Source organism: Pinus tabuliformis, chromosome 6 (genome assembly GCF_031772625.1).
Source record: "Pinus tabuliformis cultivar Carrire ecotype Pingquan chromosome 6, CPIR1, whole genome shotgun sequence".
Taxonomy (NCBI): Eukaryota; Viridiplantae; Streptophyta; class Pinopsida; order Pinales; family Pinaceae; genus Pinus; species Pinus tabuliformis.
This window is the reverse complement of record NC_142292.1, coordinates 1,724,621,797-1,724,637,171: the sequence shown is the minus strand read 5'-3', so window position 1 is coordinate 1,724,637,171 and position 15,375 is coordinate 1,724,621,797. Positions and strand designations below refer to the sequence as shown.

Genomic DNA, 15,375 nt, shown 5'->3' with positions numbered 1-15,375 from the left:
CTTGCTCCATAAAAAGAAACAATTCACATCATGTGAATCATCAACATGTCTTTACATCTTGTGTACAAATGATCGACTAAATCACAAGCCAACAAAAACATGCCCTTTCAACAATTTGACCCTTTAAGTTAAGCATGTACAAAAAGAATTTTAATGATTATTTTACAAAGATGAAACACTTCATCATTATCTCCCTTTTACATTCTTGGAGATTAAATCAACTCTTCCAAGTTGACATGACATTACATGTATGTTTAAACAAAACAATATGATCGTCGATAGTTTTCCATCAAGTCAATTACATACATGTTCAAATACAAGGAATAATTAACATCCTCGTGTTCATACATTCCATCCTCATGCATGTACTCGATTCTTCAACTTTCTCTTAAGCACAATCATAAGTACAAGATCCTCGATCACATGTACATGTACTTTAAAAGTTGAAATGAATATAATTTTCCTGCAATAAAGTGAGTCTCATACTCAACTTTTCCATCCTACAACTTGCATTCCATTAGCAAAGAAATGCATCAAATCGAAAGACATGCAACTTTAATTGGATAAGAACTCTAACCATTTCTTACCAATCCACATCAAAGGTGCTTCCTTTAATTGTACATCGACATCAACATGTGGATCATCCTGAAACACATGAATTATGGAAACTTCCTTTCCATTCTTGCCATTCTCTTTTTCCACCTTCTTCAAATTTCGTGGAAGCATTGTTGGATTCAAAGTCCAACACCTTTCAATAATATGTCCTTGCTTATGGCAATAAGTACAACACATGTGCATCTTCTTGACAACATAATTTTCATTGTCCAATGGACCTTTGGCTTCTTGCTTCCTTTCCTTCAAAATTTTCCTGTATGTGGCCATTATTTTCCAACATCTAGAAACACTATGGTTAACCAAACTACAAAAGGAACATGCAATTATTTTCCAATGCTTATGTGGAAATTTACCATGCTTTACATTATCAAAAGAAGTGTGATGGAAATAACATTTATACCTTTCTCTTTCACCTTCATTACCTTCATGAGAAGGTGAATCAAATGAAGAAGCATCTCCCTTTGGAGCACCATCAATCCCTTCAATGGTTTTAGAGCTTTTCAAAACTCTCTTGTTCAAGTGCATGCTTATGAACATCTTCTTCCTGCAAAGTATGTTTCAAACTATTGCATTCCCCATGAATACAATCTTTACACCCTTGAGCTAGAGAACTTAAAATGAAACTTCTTCTAGGAAATATTTCAATTGCCTTCATGGCTGCTTTGGAACTTTCTCCATAAGATTTTCCATATCCAAGACCCAAATACTTAGGCCTTTCCTCAACCATTACTCGCTCAACAATTCCCTATGCATTTTTGCCCAATTCCTTTCCTTCATAGCCCATTTTTGACATCAACTTGGACCCTATGCCTCTTGTATGTTTTTCAAAAGGACCAACATAAATATTCTTAGAGGAAATTGAAGACAAAATATGATTGTTTACCTCTTCTTCAAGTTGATGCTTGACTAAGGCTTCTTTGGAAGCAAGAAGCCGTGTTTCCAACTTATGCATCCTTTCCACGTTCATATTTGCAATATGAAGTTGGCTCTCCATTTCCTACAATTTTTCAGAAAGAAACTACTTCTCTTCCTTCATGGAATTCAACTTCTCTTGAAGTCTAGTGCTCTTCCTTTCATCCTCATACATTTCTCTCACCATATCCATCATGATGAACAAGTCTTGCTTCATGTCTTCATCAAAGAATCTTGTGAAAGAGGATGATTTGGAAAACTCACTTGTAGAAGTTTTCATTATAAAAATGAACAAAAGAACTTCAACAAAATTGAGAATCTATTAACAAATTCCTGAATCAAATGATTCATAGTCAATCCCTTATTTAAACAACCATTTTTCATCAAACCTCTTGTGCTTCAAGGATTTCCGTGAGGTCCTTGGGGTAAGGAGAATGCCTTTAGCCCTTCTTCCTTCTTATCCTCTCCTGGACTTAGCTATGAGTAACTTTCCCTTCACCTTTGCAAACTCAAACAATAGTGAGTTTACAAATAATCAAATAGTGAAATCCTTTGTATTGTTTAAACACCTTTCAAGTCAAACAAGCAAATAGATTTCTATGTCAATTAAGAATCCTACTCTGGTATCATCTGATCTGAAATGATAGTTTGAACAACTTGTCATTCTTACAATAACCTCCCACTCCAAATCTTAAACAAACATGATCTAGCTTATGTTGACAATTGCAGAATTATGTACTTGAAACAGGTGTATGTGTTTGTTTGTTTTAATTTGTTTAAGTGCTTTAACTCGATTTGTTTCTTCTAATATTAAACACATATATCAGACATATAACACATCAAATAAAGATCACACATAATAGAAAATTTAATAAGGAGTTCACCCTGATCTTGTGGGCTACGTCTCCGTGAGCTCTTATCAACTTGACTTGGCACTTTGGGATTATGGCTTGAATTCTTTTACAGGTTCCACACTCAACTCCAAAGGTTACTAAACTAAACCAATGGGCTTAGAAACACATCTACATCCCTGTCATGGCTGTCCTCATTGTGCAAGCAGATCTAGGCTCCCTTGGACTTAATTCCTTCAGTAGGTGCACTGAGCTTCCCTGAGATTCTTAATGGCACAAACTCCTTTAGAATGCTTCAAATTTCTATGAAACCTCTCCTAATATCTTCAACGCATATCTGACATCAACAAACGACTGTTGATTTGCTCCAAACGAGCATTACATCCCTGATCTAGGCTTTCCTCCATGGTTGGCTCTGGGCAGCCTGAAGCTTCCCTCTAGCATCTTAGCCTTTATAAGTCTAGAAATGCTTCTAAAAACCCCTACAATGGATTTAGAAGGTTTATTACAGTCAGAAACAATTGTTTGTTGGCTGAGAATGGATATTGGTAGCTCCTGCAACTGCCTCCAACCCCTAATGGCCCTGAGCTCCAAAATCTCCTTGGATGGAAATCTCCTTAAAGATGGCTTCTTCAGCTTCTCTATACTATTCCAATGGCTTCAAAAGGCCCAAATTAGCCTAGGTAGACTCTTGTTTTACTCTCTTAGGTCGAAAATTGCCTCTTGAGTTCATTAAATAGTCTCTCCTAGAATTACTCCACCAAATTTGGCTAATTCCAGTTAACAATAGTTAAATTTCGCTAGATCCACCTTTTTTAGCACTCTTCCAAGCTTAACTGTTGGGTTGACTGTTACCATGATCATCAAGTGCACATGTGAGCGGTTATGACCCCAATGGTTAGGGATAAAGCTAATCGTTATCGGGACTGTCGACGCGTGCACATGGATCAGCTAATCCGATGGTTAGGGATAAGGCCGGTGGTTAATGTGCAAACCACATATGGTTCATTGGCAACCAGTGGGCATGTGAACATTCTTTGCGGGACCACTAGCAAGTAAGATCGCTGGCGGTCCCAACCTTCAAACTGGCAACTGTTACAACTTAAATACAAACCACAACCCATAACTATTAGGAAACAATGCATAGCGGAGTTGGTTAAGTCGCCTGGCTTGCCCATGGGAGGTCATGGGTTTGACCCCACTCGGCCCATAAAAAATTTAATATGCTAATTCAGGCCACATGGCGGCCTCCGTGCTTGCCACGTGTCAACTCTTGATTGGTCGACCAACAGGAATATTTTGTAGAATATTCCTTGGAATATTCTATCTCTAATATTTTCCAAAAATCATTTTATCCTTGGAAATTATAGTTTACTGGAATTTTTCAACTCGTGATAACTTCTTTATATAGTGTCAGTTTTTCGAACTGTTCATGGCACCAGAATCAGGAAGACAAGATCTATCCAGTCGTTCAGGTTCTACACTCTTTCGAACACTTTGAAATTTGAGCTATCATTGAAGTCATGGATCAATATCTGATCAAGTGGGTAGCATATTATTTACCTAAGCACAAGGTTCTCGACTTGGTTATGTGTATATCCTATTTTTGGACAACAAAGCCTCATTGTCGACCCTGCTTCAGGAGAATGTTGAAACCATGAGAAGTTAAGCCCAAAATTTCACTAGCAGAATAATAATCTGGGTAACAATTGAAATGATAATGCAAAGAGGGTTGTGTGGTGGTTACGTGATATGCATGTTATCCATTTCATTTATTTACAACACTTTGATGGAAAAGAGATTGTGGTAAAGAAAAAAATGAGAATCCGCCTCAACACAAGATGACATTAGACTAAGGAAAGAATGTTAATTGTATGAAATAACAAGTGTTTAGGGCTAAAGATTAAGACAGATTTCAGTGGAGGCCACATGAAGCCAAAAAAAAACCCTAGGCTTCAGAGGTAGAGTTCTCAAAGGAAAATAAATGGAAGCGGAAGGTGAGATAAGTTAGGGTTATCAGAATCGTTCATGAGTTGTTGATTAAGTGTGGGAAGATCTAGGATGTTGACTTCCTCTAACCTCAAATATAAGCAGGGATCACGTGATGAGGCATACCAAGCATATGCCAATGTTGAGGTGTATCACAGTGGTCAGGCCACATGGGATCTTCCCTTGATTTGTTACAGTGCATGAGAAGTAGCCTAGAATGAGTAGTATAGGGTTACAAATTCAAAATATAATTTGGAGTTATATAGGTGTTGTAGTTTCATAGATTAGGGGCATATAGTATTAGGTAGAATATACACATGGTATCCCTTATAAATGAGCGAGGTGTCATGAATGAATGTAGTGCATTAATAAAAATTATGGTAAGTTAGGAGAGGTCCCATTAATAAAAGTTATGAGGAGTTAGGAATGGAAATGGGAAGGAAAGGGTCACAGAACGAAGAGGGTAAGGAATCATATGAACATTTTTGGATAGTAAGAGGACCATATTGGGTTAGGAAGTAAAACAATTACAATTAATTCAAGTCTTCCAATTTACATAATTTACAATTCTTAAAGAATCGTGGGCACAATAAATTAAGTAAAGGAAAATGTAGTTACATTACTCTCGTTTATATATATCTATATATATATATATATATATATATATATATATATATATATATATATATATATATTATTTTATTTAATTTTTAATTTTTTATTTTATTTTACTTTTTTATTTTTTTATTTTTTCTCTTTTTTTTTGTTGTGAGTGAAAAGGAGTTATGTTACAGCTAATGTAAATAAAAGGTTCTAACATTATCATGTGTATTTGTATTTTTGACTCATGTGTATTAGGATATTTGATGGTCGGGAATTGAGATATCAATTGTTGGGTGTCACATTTCAGGAGGTTGGAACCCGTGTATTTATTTGTCCCCTCATGGTACCAATTTATCTTGAAACACTTGTTAACTGTTATAGATTTATTTTCTATCTAATGCATATGGTATATTGGCCTATTAGTTGTTGATGTATTGAGTGTTGGGTATTTGGAGTTTGGGACTCTGTTATTGGAATTTCCTTCTGATATTGTCGAAACATGAAAGGTCCTCACATGGAAAGCTAGCATGGTATGTCCTATCATGGCATGATGGCATGGTAGGTGTTAACATGGCAAGGTGATGTGTCATAACAACATTGAAATAATGTGAGTCTTTGATGATGTGGCATATTGATGTAGTGTTGATGTCTCATGTTGACATGGTAAGATGAAGTTACAAGATGGTGTGGGTTAGAGTGCATAATGATTTTGAGGTGGCAAATAGGTGGTAACCAAGGTATAGGTGGCATGTACTTTTCAGTATCAGGATATTGAACTATTGGTCGTAAGGTATTACATTGCATAACATTTATCATCAAACCCTAATAATAACATATCTTGATATTCTTGATAGTTAATGGGGTTCAGTTTGTTGATGTCCATTATTTGGTTGATATGAAGTCAAAAGGTGTCAGGTTATGTCTCCTGGAGGGTTGATGGCCTAATAACTTGGTAGAGTAAAAATGGTATATGATGGGAAGGTTGATCATGATCAATAGAATATTTATCGATCAAGTTATAACAAGATAGAATTTGAGGAAGGAAAGTCAACTTAGTGGTATCTTTCCCTTTGGAGAAAGTAGTGGGATGTATGAATGCCAAAGGACTAGGCAATTTTACATGGTCTAATGAGGTGATGACACATGGATAGTATGGATTTTGATGTCGACCTTGTAGGAAAATGATCAAATGGACATAAATTTATGTTGAAAACTCATACTTAGATAAAGTTTGTATCATTGGAAAGTTCTCAATGAGTAGAAGAGGATGGTAATCTTACGAATGACTTTTTAATTGGTTGAAGGAAAATGATTTTTTTGGATAACCCCACTTCCTTAAGATGCCCTAGGAGTTTGGTTTTTGATACCTCATGACCTTAGTCAAATATTAAGGGGTTGGGTATGTTATAGAGTCATATCAAGGCTAAGGTTCAACACTTGGTAATGGGATTAGGAGAGAAAGCATGATCTTAGTATTGTTAGTGTTAAATGTTTGTTGTAGTAAATGTTTTTTGAATTAAGGCATATAATATTCCGCAAATTATTACAAGGGGAACATAATTCCTCAATTTGACAACATTTCATTATATTCACTCTTCTCCCTTTGTTCCATGGAGGGAATTTATTTTATAGATGTATTTTAGAAGTGATCACAATGTATATACACACTTAGTTTACTATGTTTGATATGGTATTTTCATACTTATCTTCTATAAGTGATCAAATTTTACTTTTTCTTCTCTTATCCATTCACATTGTTGCTTCAACTCTCATTTTCTAAGTAACTATAGAGTTATTGAGCCCTTCAAATATCCCTATTGAGTCATCATTAGTGTTGTCAGGCCTAACAACACTCTCTGCTAGTGTTTTCGGTGCATTGAAGGAGAAAATCATTAGCTTTTGTAGAGTTTTCATACACCATTTTCTATATTCTAGACTTCATGTTAATGTCCTTCCTAGAGGACCCAAGGGGGTTGTCACTTTGAGCTATGGAGGACTCAAAGTAAACATTTGAGATGTACTTCTTCTCCCCCTTCTTTTTTAGGATATTAACTCTTCCTTTTCCCATGGCAGAGACTTTTCTATCAGTTCCTAATGTCACTTCAGATTTCACACTTTCATCTAGATTGGAAAATATTTCTATGTTCCGAGACATGTGGTTGCTACACCCTGAATCTAGATACCATATATCACTTTGTTCTTCTTGTGCTACATTACAAGCTAAAAACATGCTATCATGGTTCTAATTTTCTTTTGTGAAATTTACACTTGGTTGGTTACTAATGTCATATTGATTTTTTCTACATTCATTTGCATAATGACCATACTTATTACAATAATGACATTGAACTTGAGATTCATCATACCTCTGACCTTGTGCTTGATTTTGGCTTGGGCCTTGACTTGGATGTTGATTTTTGCCTCTTCCACTTGAGCTGGAAGGGCTACTTCTTCCACCTCTGTGTGGGCTTCTTCCTCTTCCTCTAGTATATGATCTTGCTCTGCCTCAACCTTGACCAAAGGAAACTTGTGTCTTGAAGGCATGCTCCAATGAGGAGCTTGTTGCTCTATTTAGTCTATGTTCATGAGAAACCAGTGATGCATGAAGCTCATCCACTGAGAACTCTGAGAGATCCTTTGTCTCTTCTATGGCCACAATAATGGCATCAAACCTTGCTGACAAACTTCTCAAAAATTTCTCAACTATTCTCCCTTTTTCAAGTGTCTCACCATGAGACCTGGTTTGAGTAACAAACCTAATTACATGTGTAAAATATGAGTCAACATTCGCAGACTCTTTCATACAAAGTGTTTTGAAATCTCTTCTCAACATTTGTAGTTTTGATATCTTCACTTTTTCTATGCCTTGGTAGGTTGTCTCGAGGGTGTCCCATGTTTGCTAGGACTTCGTTGCTCCTACAAACCTTGGGAAAATAATTTCATGAACTCCTTGAAAAATGTAGAAGAGGGCTTTTGCATCCTTCTTCCTATTGTCCCTCAACAAATATATTTCTGCTTGAGATAAGGCATTGTATGTTGCTGCATGTGATGGTTCTTGAAAATCATTCTCCACCAAATCCCAAATGTCTTGAGACGAAAACATGGCCTTCATTGTTATAGCCCAATAATCATATTTTTTTCCAATAAACTGAGGTATCTGAGGATTAGTTAAGCTTGTGCTTGATGTCCCCATTTCTGAGTGAAATAAAAACTTTCTACCTTCTCGTAAATATCCTAAAAAACAATGTGCCCTCAAAACAATTTTAAGTGCTAGTAAAAACACTTGTTTTTACACTAAGAGAGTTTATCCCGCTCTCATACCATGTTATAAAAATTTTACGGGGTAGAGGAGACGAGTCTCACTCATAAATTCAGTTGCAGCAAACTCAAGTGGCTCAGAAATAGGTTGCGACAATGATATGACAACCACACATGGACTTAATTAAAACATAAATTTTAAGCATAGAAAAAGGAGTAAAACAAAAGAGGGTTGCATAAATTTACTTGTGTAAGATCAATACCATAATGCAACAAGCCACACTTTATATTATATGTTAAAACATAAGGAAATACATTCACATGATAAATGGAGGCTCTAGCTCCAAAGTGAAAAACAAATTTACTACGGTTTGCACATCACTCGGGTTGTAGAGTAAACTTCTGTAAAACTCCTAAAATTGGTTTTCACACGCCCACCAATATTTCGTCCATGATTTTCTCCTCACTACCTCAGAGACTGTCACTCTCTAACTTTCCCAATATACAAAATGACTTTTACATCCATATTTATCTCAACATACAAATTTGACATTAATACACGAGAGAGAAAATAAATAATATGGAGCAAGGGAAATTTTACATAATAATTGGTTTTCTAAACTTGCACATGTTGTGGAGTGTGGGCAAGACTCACGGAGTGAATGCTTGTAGGTACTTATTTACTAAACTTCATTAAATGCCTTAACTTTTGTGATGTTTACTCTTGCTCTCACTTCAGTCCTTTGCACGGTCCTTTCCAGTGCAAAGAAAACAAAATCATAAGTAGTTGACTCGGCAAACATGTTGTTTGTCAGTGTGTTTAAGGCGGTGGTTGGGATTAATATTTCAAGCAAAGCCTAGGGTTTTCTCCACAATCTTCTAGGTTTTTAATTTCCTATCCTCCTTTCTAACTTCTCAAGTGTTCTCGTTCTGGGTTGGAAATGGGGACTACAAAATTTTTGCAGAGTTAAACTCTCTTATGACAAGAGAGGGTTTACCACCACTAGAGTGACTATGCAACCCGTGTGCTAAGGGTTTTCTCCACAAGTTGGACAAACCCCAGAGAGAGATTTAGATTTGGTTCTAACTTAATCTTTGTGGAGAACAAAAGATAGTTACCATGAGTGATGGGTTGATTGTTGTTTGCAACTTGTCCACGTACGAGGACTGTGTGCGGGTTCTTGATGGTGACCATCTAATACCTGTAACTTTCGCCCACATTCATCACTACCACCTATGTGTCAGAGTGACTAGGGTTTTTATTTTCTATCCTCCTTTCTAACTTCTTAGGCGTTCTAGTTCTCAGCACGAAACAAGGCCTACAAAATTTATGTAGAGTTAAACTATGTGATGACATGAGAGCGTTTATCACCACCGGAGCTAGTCTCCAACCCCCTTCCCCACGGTTTTCTCCCCAATTAAGACAAACGTGTGAGATGAGTTTAGATTTAATTCTAAGTTAATCTTTGGGGAGCACAAAAGGTAACTACCATGACTCTCATAGGTTGATTGTTGTTTGTAGCTAGTCTAAGTACCAGGATTGTGTCCTAGATGATTGTGTCCTAGATCTTGATGGCGACGATCCTTAGGATGCAACACCTCGCACAAACATGTGGTTTCCCCCACAATTTCGAGTAGCCCGTGCGTGTTCCAATGATTGTGGTTTTTACTAATGGTTCCTCTTGCTTTGGAGATACCTTCATGGGGTGCTGATTTTCAACATAATTTCTCAAGTGAGCCACTTAATAGTCTAGGGTAATAAGCAATTATGGTTACAATTAGTTAATTGCAAACTTTGTCATATTTTTTTTGTTGTCATTGCCGCATGTGAGAATCTTGGTTCTAGTTGAGGATTCCTACTACCTATTTAAAGTTGTTCAATGACTAAATCTTTTCACCTTTCACATCAAAGTGAATTTATTTCATTTTTAAGATCCACTTAATGTGTTCCATAATGAATAAGTTTCATTGTTTCATTTCTTCATCCACTTCAATTTCATTATGTGCCACTTCACTAGTAGTTGAGGATTCCCCACTTAAAACAAACCTTAACCCTACATGAATTTCATACAAAAGTATATTCCCAACACACTAAATCTTTACATTTGATTTAAGAAGTCAACCAAACTTCATCCATAAGAAAATCAAAATATTGAAGCCTTGGCTAAAAATAACTACATATATCAAATATATAATCTATATATAAAAAGTTAATGTAAAAATATTTTGATAAAAATAAATATTAAATATTTTATTTATTAATAATAGTTTTTTAAATATCACGTTTCAACGGTCTATTCTATTATTTTATATCATATTCTGCATTAAAAAAATTACACAAATTTGGAAAACACTTTTAACTTTTCATATTATAATATGAATTAACAATAACCAACGGATCGAATATGAATCAATAAACGAATTCATATTCGAAAAATGTTGACCTTTAGAGTGCTCTCTACAAAACCAATTTACCCTACTTCTGAATCAGAGGTCTCCGCCCTTACAGGTCATAAAATGAATTTCTTAGATTTCAGTTGCAACAATATTTACGCTATTTTTTTAAATCACGATTTTTTTTTTTTATCTATGATGTTTAGAATTACAGATCAGGTATATGAACAACTTCCTCAATTTTACGGCGTTTAAAAAACTCTAGTCCAGTACAACTGTAAATAGCGCAAAAGCAGTTTCAATTGTATTCAACAGTTGAAACGGCTGTAAATCAGAATTTTTACAGCAAGTGGTAAAAATATACGATGTGTCTTTACCCCAACTTATAATGTGGTCGTGACTGTGACTGATCCAGTGATTATTTTACCGGGAAGACGAAAATTAATGGAGTTAATCATGGCCAATTTTTTTTTAAAGTAAAATATATGTAGTAATACATAATGGATTTAGTCTAGTTATATAAATTAAATGATTGAGTTTAACCAATCAAAACGGTAATAACAACTAATTTGAAATGAAAGAAAATCATTTTTTTTTAATTTCAAAAATCAAATTTTTTTAATAAGATAAGTTTATAAAATGCTAGCAATTTAAAATTTAATCACAAATTTTACCTTTTAACCTTTAAACCTATATAAGATTGCTATATTCTATATTTATAAAGGCAAAAATTAGACATTTTTCTTAAAAAATATTTGTATAACATGACCATCTTTCTTGTCCAAAAAGTTTTAGATTGATTCTAAATAAGTATACTGTTATGCCACTCCATAAGGAAAAAAAAATACCTATTCAAATCCATCCATAAGGAAAAGTGGCCTATTCAAATCCATCTAGATAAATATTTATAAAAAAAAATATAACTTCTCTTTTTATCCTCCACCAGCTAGAATGACAGCCACAGCTGTATAAACAAGAACGTGCTCGTCTTCTGATGCCTGACTATTAAATTCTTTTCAGATATCTGAAGAAAACCACGAACCAAACCGAACGTCTAAGATTGCTGAATCAATTTTCACCTCCCAAATTGGGATCAGAACCATTGTCCCACAAGTCACAATCATCGATTCCCAGCTCTTATTGCTGGCAAGAAATCTTTTATTACAAGGCCCACTATGGAATTCTTGATTTCCAAATAACTGATTCGGCATTTAACTCCTTGGCTTCTGTACACTGCGAAGGAAACCATAACAAATTAAATTATCCTCATCTTTTTCAGAGCCATCCGGCAATTTCATTCTGATAAATTCTATGGTATCCCTCATTTCCTCATGGTCCCTTTCTTCATAATAAGACGTAGATCTTCTCAGAGCAGGGTCCTTGATACAAGACCTGGCCGTCAGTCTGCGCTCTGAAACGCTGCGTCTTGTAGAAGGAGCGCAACCAGTTTTCATCACAGAAGGTACACCCAAATCTGTAAAGGTCCACCCATATTATATCAGTTTCCAGTTTACCCTAACCCTAACTCTAAATTTCTAACGGTTAAATAAGGTTTGCAATTTACCCTAACTCTAAATTTCTAACGGTCAAATAAAGTTTGCAATTTACCCTAACCCTAACTCTAAATTATTAACTGTTAAATTAAGTTTCCAATTTACCCTAACCCTAACTCTGAATTTCAACGCTTAAATGTATCACCAGAGTATCAATTCATTCATTACCTTCCACGTCCCCAGATCGATACTGGCGTCCCCGTAATCCGTTTTCTCGTCTTCCCAGCACGGAGACATTGTTTCTGCAGTCTCTTTTCCTGAGAAATGCCAAGAACGATCTCAACCCAGAGAAGTTAACCTTCCTTCCTTTCCTTTCATCGGAGCCCTTATAATTCTGCGTCTTGATTTTCGGTCTCTGGTTATTATCTCGAATCCCTTCAATGTCGTCACAATTCTTTTTGTTGAAAGGAAGGTAACCCGAGGACGAGGAATCGGGCCTATAATTTATCCCCCCCCTACGTTTTTTTATAATTGACCCTTGCCAACCTTACCAACCGCTCCCTGAGACATGACGCGCAGATCCCTACTACTGCCTGCGATGGATGGAAAGGGCATCGGTTCAAGGGTTCACCGAATATGTCCATTCTTTTTCAACAATGTCTCAATATTGTTGATTAGATCTGGGTCTTGTCTAGAACAGTCCTCGACGGTGTTGTTACCAATTAATGCGCAAAAACACTTTGGTCTCTAGTATTCACTAGACAATCCTCCTGAATTATTGAATAGTTCAATTTAATCTGATATGAAATTCAAACCTATAACAAAAGAGAAAAAGAATACAGAATATCCAGTGTTAGTGAAATTCAAACCTATACCAGAAGACAGAAAGAATACATGTCAATATGTAAGTGGGTTTTGCTATGGAACAAGGCTATCTTTAAGTGGAATATCCCAGAATCTGCTTATTAAGCTCTTCTGATGGTCAAATTCTGAAATATTTCAAAAATCTACTATGCACATAAGCTCAACATAGTCCTCGCCATTACTGATAATGAATAATGACAATGAACTCAAGCCGAACAAAACAACAAAACAGAATTCAAGAAAACCCCGACTCACCTGCAGTGTTGGGGAAGGTGGGAAAACCCTAGCTTCGAAGTCAACCGAGCCATTCATTTCGTTTCTGTACGCCACAACGTGTTGGGCGGGCATGGTCTCCACTCTTCATCATCTTTATTGCCACATAATCTTGGTTGGTTGGCCTTGGAAATTTGGATTTGAACTTGTGCGATGAGAAATTGGACAAATGCACTAGCGGTTAACTTGTGGCCGGTAGATCCGTCACCCGTCGACCCGTCCTGTTGCAATCTTTAATGTATTAAATTTACTCTCTGAAACTGAAACTTAACTTTTAGAGATGTTGTTATCAGAGGGTGGCCTACAATTGTGACTTGTCTCATTTTTCCACTGCATTCACTTGGGAAGGAAAATGATCGTTGGTGTTAGCTTGAACAGTGGGTTAGTGCCAAGGGTTGATATGCCAATGAAGCTGCTTCGATTTCTGCACTTCACATTAAATATTGAAGAAAGCGCGTTCCGTCTTTGTTATTTGTAGACACCGGCATCTTAATCTAAAGTTTTATATAACAAAAGACAAATATTTCCAATTTGTGTGGCTTCTCTGGATGGATATATTTCATTGGGTATGATTTTAATAAAGTTATGCATTCAAATGATATTGTGAATAAGTTATTTTCCATTTTGATCTAGATTTGATATATATATATATTTTTTTTTTAATATTTGCTAAATATGTTAAAGTGTTTTTTTAAATGTTGATAAATGTAGTCATATTGCTAATCATTTCCATGTTAACTTTTTTATGGGGTTGTCTTATTGTAACTTGTTTGATTATTATCTTTGTATAACATCACAATAATAATTGTAAAAGGGAACTTCACCATAAAAATTGTAAAAGAGAACATCACCATAACAATTGTATATGATATAACTCATTCCATTGTGTTTTTATTGTTTCATTGAGCTTTGCTAATAGCTCATGCAATTCTAGAGAGAGTAATTTATCTAAGTTTTACAAGATTTGTTTTAAACATCAAGAAAGGAATTTTTAAATATGCTAAACTTTGTCTAAATTTATTTTCAAGTATTTAATCATGTTGTTTATTATTAGTTCTTTTAATGTTTTTCCCTATTTGTATATGCCATTGGGCTTACCTTTGAGGGAAAAGCAAAAGAAAATGGAGTAGTTAAGGATACCTTAAGAGGAATTAGTACATATACTAGTTAGACTCATTGATGCCCTATTTCCCTCTAGGATGGTGTGGAAGCAAGACATACAATAACTATTCTATTTTAAGGGAGTTGTTTATTGTTCAAACTCCTAATAGGCTCTTTCTTTTACATTGTGTGTTAGTTTTATTACAAGTAGGGAGAGTCAGCAAGAAAAGTTGGGTTTATGTGGCTAGTTAGTTCAATCTCTCTAGCTGGTAAAATGGATATCTCTAGTGCAAATTGTTATAGGGGGCTTTGAAGGTAGTGTGACATTATGTTAATTTCCCTTAGCATTTTTATTGGTTACCTTACACATAATAGTGTCTAAGAAACAAGATACAAGTTATGGATACATGCTAGAGAGGGTAGCTTTCACATTCATGAGAAATTGACTTTTAATCAAAGCATACACATGAATTGTCAAGAAAATCCCTTCTTAAGGTTTCCACTTGATAGGGAAAGATTTGGTTATTGATATAGACCTAGCACTACAAGTGGGTATTGTTTAGGTTGGCTTGTAGCGATCAACTACATAGGAAAATCATTAATGAATAACAAACACTAATGATAATAGATTAGGGGCCATAGGATTTTCAATTAGTATGAGTGTAAAATTTCCCATAGCAATTCTCTTCCTCGTTCCTCTTTCTAAGTTGCTTGAAATGAAAAATCTCTCTACTATTGAATGAGATGAGACATTGATGCTTACCTATTCTAACATAGAATTTATGGAGGATCTAGTTGCCACATGACCTCATAGCTAGTGGTGAGATAAATGGATAAAATTCCTTCTTGCTTATGCTCAATTATTTGCAGGGAGGGGCACCTTTCTTCTACATATTTAACTTCCCCATATTTCTCCTTGTCCTTGTCCACCTTAGATTCCATTTGGGAGTAATTGGAAGTAATTAACATATTTCAACACTTTCCTTTAAATACAACCACTAGTGCATGTGTTCTATGTCTCT

At 35.4% G+C, this 15,375-nt stretch overlaps 1 long non-coding RNA gene across 1 annotated transcript; it reads right to left on the bottom strand.

The window, feature by feature from the left end:
• Positions 1 to 11,839: 11,839 nt before the first annotated feature.
• LOC149265699 (uncharacterized) lies at positions 11,840 to 13,367 on the bottom strand. The gene is made up of 3 exons (XR_016251928.1): positions 13,235 to 13,367; positions 12,344 to 12,930; positions 11,840 to 12,096 (listed from the first exon to the last, which is right to left on the bottom strand). It is a non-coding gene; the product is annotated as an uncharacterized LOC149265699 (long non-coding RNA).
• Positions 13,368 to 15,375: the final 2,008 nt, after the last annotated feature.